A 14,901-nucleotide genomic window follows, 5' to 3' on the forward strand; every position below is an offset into this window, starting at 1 on the left:
GGGGGAGCAGGCGGTACAGCGAGCCAGAGCTCATCTCCTCTGCCTGGAGGGTTTCTCCTGACGTGGTTCCTGCACACGGCGTGGGATCGGGATGGGGGCATCGTGGCAAGGCAGCGCAGAGGATAGCATGGTCTGCGCAGAGCGGGAGTGCCAGGCACAGCCTGGTGTCCTGTGGGAGGAGGAAGGGAAGGGGCTACCTGGCCCTTCACCTGAACCAGGCATCTTCCGTAGAGAAACTGCTGCAAGATGATAAATCAGGAGCGTGCTGCCTCTTTTACCTTTGCTTTTCTCTGCCTCACAGCTCCCCTTGAAATGACAGCAGCGCATAATTGCATCGCTTTGGTGTTCACGGCGTCAGTGCAGATGATTTGAGAGGTGTTATTATTGTTGCCATTAGCAGTGTAATTAGTGTTAGCATAACAGTCCCCTTTGCCCAACGCACCAAGGCTGAACTAACAACCTCCAAACCCAAATACATCCACTCCACCAGCTTGGGGAGAGAGTCTCTACTCCCAGGTGTTCAGCAGCCCTATATCTTCTGCAGCTTGGTGCTGCAGCCTTGTAGTAGTAGTGAATTACAATAATTTTAATTAGTACTACTGTTATTAGGGCTAATATAATTGAATTTCATTATTTTAGCAATTATTTTATTTCATTATATAAAATCAGAATGGCTAAACTTTTTTTTCTGAATGATTTTGTTCTCATAACAATAGAAACATACTGCAAATCCAGGGCATGCTTGGGGGTGAGGCATATTTCATGCAAAAGGAATGAGAAAAACGCAATGGAAAGTCACCTCTTTGTTTTTAAGTGCTGTTTTCCAGATTTTTGTGTTCTTCCCCTGATATTAAAGATAAATATTACAAGAGAAACAGATTGCAAACCCAGCACAGTTATTTTCTGTGCATTTTGTTCCTTGGTCATCTCTGAATATTGGTGGTGGTTCAACATAATTTCATTTCACTGGGGTTTTTTTGTCGAGAAGGTGAAAATGTGGAAGCACTGGGCCATCTCTGAACTCAGTGGTGGTTCCACTGAAATCAAGGAATTGTGCCAGAATTCTGTCTGTATGATACAAACAGCCGATGTGAGGAGGGACAAGAGTTGCTGAGCTCTCCTGCTGGTTTGTGCTCACATTCGGTAATTCCAGGCTTTCACTTTGTGCAATGTCCAAGTGATGCCACTATGCTGAAGGGTAGCTCTGTCTCGTAGTTCCTTTCTGACCTCTTTTGTCCTTTCTTGCCTTAGGAAAACAAATTGCTGTTGTCTCAGGGAGCAAGAGGGGTGACGGTGATTGTAATTGTTACCTCTAAATTTCTGAGTTTGAATGCCTGTATTGTGCACACTCCAAAGCTAAAATGGGGCAATGAGCTCCCGGGAGTGGCTCATTCCCTTGTCTCCAGCAGAAATGGTGGTGGTGTGTTGCTCACCGCTGTCTGCCTGCTCTAATACAGGCTGTTATCAAAGACACACCTGAAGGACTGGGACCCAGAACCCGCCTTTGCCAGTCGTATTAGCACGTGCTGCAGCCTGCTGGCAAATACAGACTGTGGTTTTGTACCTTTTCATCTTTGCTTTTTCTTTTTGATCATTGTGGATGGTTTTAATTGCCACTTTAGTCTGATGCTCGTGGCTAAGAAGAATATATCAATAATTCACTTGCAAGAACAGCATGGCAGCTCTAAAGTTCCATCTGCCTGCTTTGGCTGCAGGTTAGAGCACCCTGGGCTGTTCACAGCATTGTGTTCTCAGGGAGAAAAATAAGCTTGTAACAATTGCTTGGGTTGCTTTAGGTTTGCTAGAGGGGAGGAAAGGTGGATTTCCCCTGAATTTGTTCTCCTGGCTCCTAGCCTATCTTTGATGCAGAGCAGAGAGGAGTTGCTGCCTGTAATACAGGTTTGGATTTGCAGATAATAATTTCCATGCTGACAAAGCTTTTGAATCTTTAAACTCTTCATGAGTGTTTCTGGAAGCTGCAGAGAAACTGTATCAAAACTGACTCTGTACCAAGTGCAATCCTGTCATGGAGGACAAAAGGGCTGGAGGTTCCCCCAGCTGTGTTGTCCCCACAGGTTGTCCCTGAGCTTCGTCAGCTTATGAAAAAGGTGATAAGATGTAGCTACACACCCTAGGAGTGGCTTGGATCCTCAGAACCCAAGGGATCTTTTCAGTCCAGTGTCACAAAAATCACAGTAGATAGAGCTCAACTCACCTAGTCCATCCTCTTGCTCTAAGGCAGGATCAACTCTTCCTATATCAGGGTCATAAGTGGTTTCATGTCTTCTAAGACAACCCCAGAAGGTGAACATCCTTGGTTAACGAAAGTCTCTGCACATCCCAAAGGGAAGTCCATAAAGAACTGCCTGTGCCCAAATGTCTGATACATTAGGACCACGTGAGAGACTATATGTTAGTCTAGGAGTTAGGAAAAGAGCTGAGGAGTCCTGACGTTTGGCATCTCATTGTAGATGCTGAACCTTCCCTCGGTGACCCAAGAATGAAGGCTCAAGTAGGCAACACTCCATTGTTCTGTAAGATACACCACCAAATTTTCTCCTGATGTCCACCCAACATTTTTGTTTTCTTCTACCCCAAGACCCTTGAACCTCAGAAAAGCTCTCCTAATCTTCTTCCATCTTTCCTTCTTCCACTTAGCGCTCAGAGGTCAATTACAGCAGATCGCTCAAATTTTTCTGAGGAATTATCCTCTCCTTGAACTTATTTCCCCATCAGGCCACTTCAGCTTCCTCTCCTTGGGCTTAAAAGATGACTAAGTCAAGGTCTTTGTCAGATATAGACTAAACATATTCCCCATCTTGTTCTTCCCATCAGCAGTCCTCTATCATGTTTTCTTGATGTGCCTCGTCTCCTAATACCAGTACACAGCCCGCAAATCACGAAAATCACGAATGCGCATTTTTCAAAGGGACTCTCCATAAAGGTCTATTAGCAAGGGATGAGTAATGGTTTGACAAAATAGATTTAAGTGGCCCCTTCTGAATCATCTTGGCAGTAATAGAGAGAGTGTGTCCATTTTTTGATTAAATATTTCCAGTGCCATTAGCTTGGGTGAAGTAAACAACTTCTGTTGAGTTTGTCTGCTAATGACAACCCAAAGGCCTTTGATCTCTCTGTTATCAGAGAGCAAGCCTGTTGCTTGGATGTGGATAAGGATCATATAATCATTGCTAAAGGTGCCTCTTGCAGTACAATCACAGAGTTTGGAAACGGTTCTTTATTCTCTGTGTTCATGCTCCTGCCACCTTTAATGGACGTTGTCGGATCTGCCTGTGATGGGCATCCTGTAACCTTTGTGCACAGTCAGAAATACGCAATTGTAGTTTGGCTGCAAGCTTTTAGCAAAGAAAATCAACAATTAACCTTGATTTCTTGTGCAGCCTCCCTGAGGCAGGGCCTCTGTGTTCATTTTTGTCTGAAAGGGGCTGTAGCATATTTCCATGTTCTTTGTGTCTATCCTTTTATAGCATGTCTCACAATATTGTATGCTTTTTCTTAATTCTCCAGCTCTTGAAATTTGGTGACTCAGTTTACATCCAAAAGGAAAAGATAGACCCTAGCTCTTCTTTGTAGTTAGTGGTATGGAATACCAAACATTTGCAGCCTAAATATAAAAAACGGAAAAAGAAATCAGTATGAATGATGCATTTTATTTTTTTTAAATGCATGCTTTGTGATTAGCCAGCAAAACTGACTTCAGGCATTAGGCTGATGATTTTTGACCATTTGTTGTTGACTTCAGCAGAGAGTGGTCAAGAAAAAAAAATTTGCCATGAGCAAGAATTGTGTCAGTATAATTCCTTGTGTGACTGTAATATTTTATGGTGAAGGATAAGCCAAATATATTGGATGAGAGTCAACAAAAGCCTTGCTAAGAGATGTCACGCCTCACAGATCTGCTGGTTCTTTGAAGGACTTCACCAGCATATGGATGGGAATGATTCACTCTGTATAATTTCCTTAGATTTTTGCCAGAGGCTCTTAAAGGAGCTAAGCCGATGTGGAGTGGGATGGCAGTCTGCTCGTAGAGAGAAGCCCGCTCATATTTAACTGCTGCTTAAGAGAAGAGGGAGGGGTTACAAGTAACAGGTCCATTTCTGAAATGTTGGGAAGTTGCTAGAGGCATCTCCTGATGCGCTGTGGGACATGTGCTGCCCCGCGTACTCCTGAACGATGCTCCAGTCACGGCATTGCTTAGAGTGGAGGGATGATCACGGCTCCCCTTGGCACCAAGCTCAGGCTGAACAGGCGCTTCCTTGCTTGCACCCAGCACTGGAGGAATGATTAGGCATTCACTGTCCTCAGTTCAGGCATATTTCCATTTTTCTTCTTTTTCAATTAAACTCATCAGTGTATTAGCACTGACAGGGATGACCAGTTTGCAGAGTCTGCACTCGAGCATCTCTCCCCAGGTGAGCTATTACAGTGCTCTTGGTGCCTTGCTGGAGGCATTCATCCTTGGTTGTTATCTGAGGAGTTGGCTCCTTCCTCCTGTGACTTCTTGTTTAATAACTAAACCTGAGCACTTCTGGCCTTGTTTGGGGGCTTGTTTTGTAGGGTTTGGGGTTTTTTTTCATTTTAAGGCTTATTTTTTCAGCCATCTGTCAGACCAAGTGATCCTCCATCAAGATATAATCCAGCTGATTGGCCTACTTTTCAAGAATAGTAGCTTTAGTTTTGTATGCTACTGCTGATAGCATTTCAGATTGCCCAGGTCCTTTCCTCCTAAGGGTGGAGAAGACAGCAATTGATCTAATCCAGCTTGGCGTTTATGCTACTTGAAATGAAATTGCATTTTGCTGAATGAAACAGAGAAATGGGAAAGTAATACTGCGAGTATGTTGTGCCATGTGGGACCTTCTGCCTTCCAAAGGAAGCTACAGCAGAGTTGATTATCCCAGAGAACAACCTCTCTGATCTGTAGCTCTTGTTGCAAGAGACAGAAGTGTGGCAGCCAAGGTTTCTTCTATAGAAGACACTCCCAGCCAGGAGTCAATACCAAGTGAACTTGAAGGATGCACACAAAAATGCCAGAGAGTATATGACTTTGGTAGATGGTCATTGCTGGATAACATTAACTCTAATGGCATTTTTTTTTAACGCTGGCATACATCACACTTGCATGCAGCTTGCTCCATTCCTCCACTAATGCCCTATTTGCAGCTCCAGAAAGGAGCAGCGCGTTTTGCCTTTGGCTGGCCATATGCAGTTGGGTAAGTAATTATTAGCAGTGACTTTCATGCCACAGAGCAGAGAGGTAAAAGCAATTCCGTAGAGCATTAGGAGATCAAGTAGGTCAATTGAAAGGAGGAAAAATTACCATAGGCTATCTTCAATTAAACTGTTATCGCTCCACATGAAGGATCCCATTTAGAGGAAGGCATAAAATCTGAGAGTAGAGGTGACTGAGAGAATAAATTCTCCATTCTTAATTCCAAAGCCAGAGAGTGAACGTTCATCAATAGGCATGAGGAGAAGCTCTCTCTTTCCTTCTGTTTCCAGCCTAATTTTAAGTAGAGCCCATTTGGAAATCTCTCAGCAAAACATTTTTTTCCATCAGAAAGCACATAAACTCATCGAAGTCACAGCTTTTAGTAGCGACATTAATGACAGCTAAACCCTTCCTGAGAAGGGCTTTTGGTTCTGAGAGGTTGTGGTGTCTGGCTGTCAAACGCAGGGCAGAAGGCACCTCAGAATAGCAAACATCTTGGTGACCAGGGCAGTCTTCTAGGAGCAGGCGCATCCTGGTTCAAGTCCCTGGTCCCTTTCCAAGGCCAGAGAGCATAAATAACTTTCAACTGTGCTCATGTGCCTGGGAAAGCACATCCAAACCATTTTTTCTAGTAAGAAGTTGTATCATATGAAGGCAAGGCAATTTCCGTGGTTTGAACCATAGTCTAGATTGACTAAACTAGTTTGAAGTTGATTTTAAGACAGTAAGAGTCTTATGTTGTAATAAATAAACTACATCAAAATGGTTTACAAAGGAAATATTTTCAAATGCAGAAATTGAAAGGCCCACTTGCATTATTCTTCATATTTTTTTTTAAGGGCAGGGAATGCAGAGGAGGAAAGAAGCCAGTTCTTAAATTGCTTGGGGTTTTTTTTGGTTGGCTTGGTTGGTTGGTTGTTTACTTACCTTAGAAATATCAGAATTATTCCATTTGGTCTTTGACAAGCAAAAAAAGGGGAGAAAAATAAAAGTCAAAATGTAGCCTTCACACTTGCTAGCGGTCTTCTGAGATGTCACTTACATTCCCTGATGGCTCTCTGCTTCAGCTGCGAGCTTCTGGCTCTTTGAACTCCCTCAAAGAGGACCTTTTCCCAAACTGTTTCAGAGGCATTAGAACAAAATAGCTGTAAATAAAAACAAGCATACAGCTTGCAGAGTGTAGGGCAACCTTGTCTCTTCTGCATCTAATTGCTGCAGTGTTGAGTCCCTGCTTGTGAGATGTCGCAGCTTCCCTCCTTCACCCGTTTCTGGGCCAGGGGATGTTCACGTTTGTTATTACAGTTAAGCCACGCGAAGCGCTTACGTTTCAGTACTGGTGCATGAAACGTGTTCCACGTCCCAGCCCAGGCAGGGCTGCCTTTTGTCAGGACCTGCAGACACTCCCGAAGCACGTGGGCCTAAACACTTTTGCTCTTATTCCGGTGTGAAATTCGCTGTCTGCCTGTAGCTCCATGAGCTGCTTATTTGCTGGGGTTTCATGTGCGCGCCGTTATTTTCAGTAAGGTGGTCACCCTCCGCATAGGCTGGGCGAAAGCTTGGGGAGGGACACACAGGCCCCTCTAACTGCATCGTTTCTGCATCCCAGTGTAAATCTGCAGTGATACTCGGGCTGTTCTTGTCCCAGACGTGTAGAGGGGGGGTGTTTGGGGGAGGCAGGACAGAGTTCCTCTGCCTGGGTGATAAATATCTGCTGTGACAGAGGGAAGAGACCAGCCCCCAGATGCTGGCACCTAGAGCATCTGCTATCATGCTGAATGGCTGATTACATTGTTTTGAACCGGATAAATAATTAATAGCCTCAGGGGTGCTCGAGGTGACAGATTCTCCTGCACGTTCCATTAAGCATTTAGAAACTTCAGCTTGGGCCTGTCCCATGCCACGTCTGGTTGCTGGGCTGACTTCGGAGGGGTCTGAGCTTACGCCCAGGAGGGCAAGTGCTGCCGATGTCTTCGTGTCCTTCGGCCACAATTTGCTCTGTAGCAAAATGCCTGTGATGTAACTGTTAATTACAGCTCCCGACCCATGAGCAGAGCCTACCTGAGGAGGCTAAGGCTCCTCTTTAGTTGAATTTGCTGTAGGAAAAGGATATGGGCAAGAAACTGCTGTTTGATGGAAGCTTTCAAAGGAGCGAGTGTGCAAGAAACACAGCTGAGGGTTTCAAATACAAAGCTTGAGCTTGTAAGAGTGCAAGGATTTGGGGATCACTCTGGATGCAGGTGAGCTGTGGTGCGTGGGGAGGAGGGGACTGCTGGGTGCCGTGAGGACTGGGATACATCAGCCACCTCCAAGGAGAGGAAAGAAAGGAGACAGGCTGTGGGTTAGAGATCTCTGCACTTTGTCGGTAGGTTAAACCCAGCCTCCGACAGCTCCGCACAATATTTTATCCTTCATCCTGTATTCAGAAGGCACATGGGTCCAGGGTTGCAGACTGATGCTCACTGCCTAGCATAGTGGGAGTCTGCCTGTAATATTAGTATTATACACACATTCTGTACGTGTGCTAGTTTCTTAGAAAAAGTTAGAGGAATAGTTTGTAATTTTGAGCTCTCTTTAGCAATTTCATTGATTTGCTTCCCTCCTGTGGTGCCAGTACTTCAAACTCATTTAAGCCATTTTTCACAATTTTTGAACAATATTTATTAAAGAAGTCTAATCCCTCCCAAACCATCACTTTAATCTGTCCCAGAAAACTGGCTTTCATCTCGCGATTGCTTTCACAGTGGTACATAAACCCTACAAATGTAATATGGAGCCCAGTAATCCATCAGTTAAACAGATTATTTATGTAGGAGGCTGTATGGCTCAGTGACCAAAGTAAGCAGGCTTTACTCTCCCTCCGTAGAGGAAAAGCCGGCTCAAGTATAGCTCCGTGCTCTGCAGTCAATGTGCACTGCAGATGCAAAGGGCTTCCTTCCACGTTGCAGATCTCGTGGCGGGGTTGGACCCTGGAGGGTGGCTGGTTGCCGTGTCTTGGTTCTCCTCTCGGATGAGTGAGCACAGATGTCCATTGCGAGATGAAAAGGTGAAGCACGAGGCTGAGCTGCCAGGAGGCACCGTCTCCCCCCTCCAGTGTGAGAGGAGGAGAATCGCCCCGCGGTTGGTATCCCTTTGCATGGTTTTTTGGGACTGTCGTCTTTTTGCAGCTGGTGAGATCATGACCGAGGCTGCAGGTATCCTGGTATCACCTGTATATCTGTGCAGCATGCAGATGTCACTTGAAAAAGCCTTCAGTGGAGAAGTAGAAATTCTTGAGTTCCCATCCTGACCCTGCATATGGCTCACTGTGTGAAGTGGATCTTAAAATCCCCATAATTAGGTTTCCTTTCAATGGGGTGGAGCAGGGCCTTCGCACCCCGTTACCATAGATCAGGCAGAGCCACAGCTGACACTGCTGCCTGGCCTCTGGAAGGCAGGAGCTTGTATTTGGAAGGAGGAGCAGGCTGTGCACAAGTGCCGGAGGGAGAGTAAGTCCTTGAAGCTAGACCTGTTCCTTCTGGATGGTGTTCTGTGCATTGCTGTTACTGGATCTTTGCTGGGAAGTACCAGGAGCAATCCCTCCTTTTGTCCTTGGGCACAGCTCACAAATGTCTTTGCAACCTACGAACGTACTAAAAAGTAAAGTTGCTCAGTGCTGGCTGGGTTATCCAATATTGCACTAGTTGCTATGGTTTGGGTTTATTAATCTAAAAAGTTGCGTGTTTTGGATTTTCCCTCCCTCTTCCACCTCATTGTAATTAGCCTGAATGCCTTCTCCCGTGCTCCCTGCCTTTCTCATGCGTTCCCTTTGGTTTTTAATTCTGTGAGATGGAGATGATGCCAGAGACTGCAGCCAGGTGAAATCTGTTGCAATGGAATAACTGGTAATTGGAAAATTACAATCTCTCAAAAATGGGGTGAAGAGAGAAAATACGGCGTGTCCGGAAGCAAAGCACAAATTGGCAGTTCATTACGTCTCTTCTTCCTGATCACAGTCTCTGCAGACCGAACTTAAAAATATAAAGCAGAAAAGCCAACATAAACAAGTGCTCAAAATCCCATTGACAGCTTTAGGCCCAGGACTAGAGAAAAAACAACACAAGTGCAAAGGATGTTTATGAGACTAAATGTTCTGGGTTTGTTTACCACTCCTCTGCGTCTCTGCCAGCCTCAGCTCTCCCCGTACAGGAGGAGTCGAACGGCTGCTTTGGGCTTGGGGGGGATTTCTGAAGCAAAGCACATCTTTTACTCTGGAAAGGAGGTTGCAGAGAGGTGGGTGTTGGCCTCTTCTCCCAAGTGACAAGTGACAGGACAAGAGGAAATGGCCTCAAGTTGCGCCAGGGGAGGTTCAGGCTGGATGTTAGGACAAATTTCTTTGCAGAGAGAGTGGTGAAGCACTGGCAGAGGCTGCCCAGGGAGGTGGTGGAGTCACTGTCACTGGAGGTGTTCAAGGAACGTGTGGACGAGGCATTGTGGGACATGGTTTAATGGGCATGGTGGGGTTTGTTGGTTGATGGTTGGGCTTGATGATCTTACAGGTCTTTTCCAACCTTAGTGATCCTGTGAAACTTCCTTCCCTGTTTGTTCAGCAGCAGGGACCAGGTGTCTTACAGCCCTTTTCTCCAGTGTGATGCAGGTATGATTAGTTCTGTATCAGAGCAAAAAGGTGCCCCAGCCAAGGCATGGCGCCATCCTGCTGGTGATTGAACCTAAGCTGCGTAAAATAGGTGGTTGTGGATGCAGCAATCAGAAGAGACGAGGTAGAAGATGGGCGAGAAAAAAAAGAGGCACAAAGAGATAGTGACTTCTTTGAAGAACTGCAGTAATTCAGTTGCCCAAAGAGAATCTAAGGCTGCAAAGTCCTACTCCTGTTCTTCATCCTGTGCTTGTAGGAGCCATCAATAATTTGACTATCATGGGTTTCTCTTTTATTGAATTTCTGCCCATTCCAGGAAGGCTCTGGGGTTGTGCTGCATCTTGCTAAAACCAGAAGTATCAGATTCTCAGAGAGAGACAAGTCTTCCGAGGTTTTCAGACCCAAACTATTTAGAAAAGGATTTTTTGTCTGTTTATCTGAACTCGGAATGAACTGCTGAAACGTTTGAGGTTCGTCCCTAATAAAAACATGGTTTTGAATCACTGAAATACTCTGCAGCATAAATATGGCCTTCAAAGTGAGCAGAGGTGGTTGTGCTTTCCTGGGACATGTTTTGCCTGGAGTCAAGGCTAACTGTTACTTTAAACTCATATTCAAGGATGCTGAAATCTTACAAATTGATCCCATACAGTTTCTGCCCTTCTTTTGGATGGTGGGAAACTTAATCCTGCAGCCAAAGTATGAGGATTCATTTGAACGTGAAATCTGTAAAATTTGTACTCGGATCTAAACCTTTTTTGAACGTTGCCTGGGACCTGCCAGGGGGACTTGCGGGTTAAACCACTCCCTGTGCTCATTTTTGCTGACTGTCTCCAGCATGGCAGTTCCCATTCCAGCCTCCACATCTGGCCCTGTGGACCCTCGTACCAGCGTGACAGCATTGCCCACCGTTTCCCGCATCGCATCCGTTGGGGGGATTCCTGAGCATTTTGTAGCCTCGTGCAATGCCATCTGGTTGCCATTTGGCTGTGCTCCATTTGGCCTGTCCTGTCTCTGAAAACCTGGATCAATGTCAAGGTCAATCATTGCGGCAGCAAAAGATGTGGAGGTATCCAAAGCTGGTGGTGAGCGGTCATGTTCTCTCACTGTCGTTTGAAAAAGGAAGTTTTCACTGATGCAGTTTGGAGCCCTATGGTGGGCAAGTAGTTTCCCCTGTCAGAGTTGTTAAGGCTTACAAAGTATTTGGCAAAAAGCAAAAAAATACCACTTTAGAACTACTCTCTTGGAAGTGCAACATTTTGATGCCAACCTTTATTTGTTAACCATTCCTTGCTAGAAAGGAAGTTGCATTTCGTGACACAACCACATCTCAAGCAAAAAGCCTGAAATTTCCTTTTCTGAGAAGGTCAAAACAGGACATTGCAGCAATTTTAAAGCTTTGTTGCAACTTCATTTTCTTCCAACCAGGAAGTTTGACAAAAATAATCCTTGCCATGAAAAGTTTTGTTTTGAGCAAATCAACATTTTGTTTTTCCCAGAGAAAAAGGCTCCTGGAAAAAATTCCTGCTCTGGGGTTGGCTTAAATTTGAACAAAACAACAGTGTCTCCTAGTGGCTGACTCCAGGGGAATGGCCAAATCCATCTTGGCTTTCAAGTGTCTCTTCCTTGACCCTCCTCCTAGATCTTTGCTTATCAAGGAGTGAGAGAAGTAGGAAATTAATTGTGCTCAAACCATTTTATAAGCCATAAAAATATCTATGGCAGGCTGTTTTCTAGGCTCCAGTTGGTGTGGAAAGAAGGTAATTACATTTGAAGGCTGTATCACTGGATGCTTGGCTCGTCTGCTGTTCAGCTTCCACTCTAATCATACAAAAGCTCACATCAGCAGCTTAGCCAGCATGCAGGGCCATCCATCCTTGTCTTTGCCCAGTGGGTCCTGCCTCCGTGTCACTGCAGGATTGCGCTCCAAACGTCTCCCGTTACAGCAGTCCTTCTCATCGAATTAGTTCTGCCTCACACCAAATATGATCGCTAAAGGATAACGAAGATCTGTTTGAAGCATGACCGGCTTTGCAGTGTCAGCCTGCTGTCCGTCCACCTTGCCCAGGCGTCCCCCCGTCATCTTGATCTGCTGGATCAGCTCCTCATCACAGCTATTGATGATCTCATCTGGGCCACCTCCTTGTCCTCTCCTTTCCCTCATCCTCGTGCCCTCTCTCCCCTCCCCTGAGAGATGGCTGCAGCTTTTCTCCTGCACCCTCTGAACTCATATATGAAGCAAAAGTTACGGCGCTGGAGAATAAGCAGTAAGGACACCCAATTGTTGAAGGAAATCATCAAATCAATTCAAGCAATGACAGGACAAGAGGAAATGGCCTCAGGTTGCACCAGGGGAGGTTTAGACTGGATATTAGGAAAAATTTCTTTCCTGAGAGAGTGGTGAAGCACTGGAAGAGGCTGCCCAGGGAGGTGGTGGAGTCACCATCACTGGAGGTGTTCAAGGAACGTGTGGATAAGGCATTGTGGGACATGGTTTAGTGGGCATGGTAGTGTTAGCTGAATGTTGGACTTGATGATCTTACAGGTCTTTTCCAACCTTAGTGATTCTGTGATTGGCAGATTAACTGGTTGCAATGCCCGCATTCAACAGGCCACAGAAAAATCTTGGGGTTGGCTTAGAAAACATGGGATTTTAGAGAATAACAACATACAAATTCTTTTTTATTTGCCTGAGGGTGTTTTTAAGTTTGTTCAGCTTAGGCTTTTCAGGCTGGACACTGACTTTTTTGGTAATGACTCCTGAGATTGTCTTGTCATATTTGCATAACTCCAGTCTTGGGGATTTTGAACTGATCACCAGCTATCCCAATTTTCATGATAAAATTGTGACTCTTGGCAGCACATCTGGCAGCAGCAAGGTGAACTTGCGAGAACTCTGAATTAAGTTTGACCTTAGTGGATGAGAATGTTGCTGTATTGCAGACTACGAGGTACCGTAGGTCGCAGTGGGCAGGTTCTCTATGTTTCCCAGCAGCAGAACTCTGTCCTTTCAAACCTGTTCAAGCTGCAGCTTCCTTGTTGATGATTGTGTCATTAATTTCCCAGTCTCAACACGCTAACGAGCCATCCTTGGCCTGCAGTGAACACCCTGTCCCAAGGAGCCCTCAGTCTGCTGCCTGGAGGGACGCAAGAATTTAGCAAGTTTTTTTCCTTCTTGTCGAGAATGCCCTTGTATAACCCCAGCCGAGAGGAGACCGAGTGTGCCAGCCGCACGCTGCTCCTGACAAATAGCTGGAGGACACTGCGAGCATGGTGTCCCGTCACCACTGTGGCTTACAGCAGGACAGGCGCCTGGGAGCCCGCGGGGCTATTTCAGGCTCGGTCTCTGTTGGGGAGCTGGTTAGATGCCATCCTGGAGCAGCCCTTTTCTTCAGCTGTGTTTTCATTGCAAAGGGAAGATCTCTCTGCCCAGGTTGTTTTGGCATTGTCAGGGAAGGGAATAGCACGGACGAGCGGTGATTGATGTTAGGGAGGGAATCGCCGTCCCTGCAGCTCCAGCGAGGAAGGTGTGAGGAGGGCAGCGTGGTGACCCTGCTGTTCAGGTGCACTGTGCAGCCATCTGGGCCACCCCTGGCTAGAGACTAAAGGACTGAAAATTGCACAGTCCTTCCCCTGGTGTCCCTTAGTAATTAGTGTATATGTATTATAATCATGAGGGCTGAGGCTCTTAGTGCTCTTTCTCCTGGATAAATGATTGAGCAAAAGACACTCTATTGCATAAAGTAATTTAGCCTATGAGTGATGGTTCATTAGCAGCTCACAGACTGTCGCTGCCTATAGTAGGGGATGTGTGGGCTCTTCCTGCGTTCAAGTTAACTCTTTCACTCTCCGCTTCAACTGCCAGGGATTTAGTTTGCAGAGTGTGGAGTTAAATGTGGCTGTGCCACAGTATTAGAATGGTCTTCTCCCTTTGGAGCCTCAAATAATGCAACAACATCCCCAAGAAACTGCCAACTTTTAACATAGTGTCTAATGGGGAATAAAGGAAGCTGTTATCAGTCAGGAGATGAGTCAGATATGAAAATAACCCCCTTTTCTAGACAATGTTATTACACTGAGGAAATGAAAAAGACTCATTTTCTTTTGCAAAGGAATAGGCCTTGAGCATTAGAAATGCGCATTGCAGAGCCCGGTGCTGTTTGAGGGAGTAGCTGCAGTAAGTGAGCAAACCCCATCCCATCTTTTGCATCTGTCCCTGCTGTGCCACGTTTTGGAGCCTGGGTGCTGGGCAGTCATTGCTGGGCTTCCCAGGAAAGGAACACCTAAGGCTCTGTCTGAAAAGCAAGATTGTAGCCTGAGGTAATTTGGTGCTGGTGATAGAGGAGGGGAATGGAAAAATCAGTTCTTGGATTTAAGCTACATGCAGTCTTGTACACTCAGAGAAACCCACACTGATCCTGGAGGGAATCCTGACACTCAGGGCCATATTGCTGTTATTTTAACAAAATGCGCTGTACATTACTAACGAGGACTTCAGAAGGAAAAATCATCTTGGAGATTTTGGGGGACAATTTCCAAAGGGAGATAAATATCTCAAGGGAGATAAAACTATTGATCCTACTAACTTTTACTGGTATTTGTTTTCCTAATTCTTCTAAGACATGTCTGCAAGTGCTTTGTTTGTATATGAATAGAGCTATGCTGTATTGACAGTGGTCCTGCTTTGGATATAGCAGTATCCGTAAAGCTCTGCTGGGATTAGTGCAATAAAAACAGCCTGACCAATGCAAGTCCAAATAGAAGCCTTACAAGCCATACTAGCCATTCACCTGGATAATTGTATCTTGCAACAGTGAACAAGCCCTCTGTTTGCATAGCTTTAGTTTTTTGGGCCCATGTATTGGGCATAGTTGTTCTGCAACTGCTCCAGAAATGGGCTGGGATTCTGTGTTTCTAGTAAGACTCACAGGGACTGTCCATGAGGCTTGTCTGCTGTTCCCCTCAGACGCTCATCTGCCTCCATGGCTCTCCGGAAGGAAGACGGGAAGATGTCGCGTTTGTGCATTAGCACAAA

General features: G+C 45.6%; 1 protein-coding gene across 1 annotated transcript in view; it reads left to right on the plus strand.

Moving 5' to 3' along the window:
* CACNA1H (calcium voltage-gated channel subunit alpha1 H) overlaps positions 1 to 14,901 on the plus strand; it is a 258,550-nt gene that overhangs the window by 187,971 nt on the left and 55,678 nt on the right. The window lies entirely within an intron of this gene.

This window comes from Gavia stellata, chromosome 18 (genome assembly GCF_030936135.1).
Source record: "Gavia stellata isolate bGavSte3 chromosome 18, bGavSte3.hap2, whole genome shotgun sequence".
In the NCBI taxonomy this organism is placed as follows: domain Eukaryota; kingdom Metazoa; phylum Chordata; class Aves; order Gaviiformes; family Gaviidae; genus Gavia; species Gavia stellata.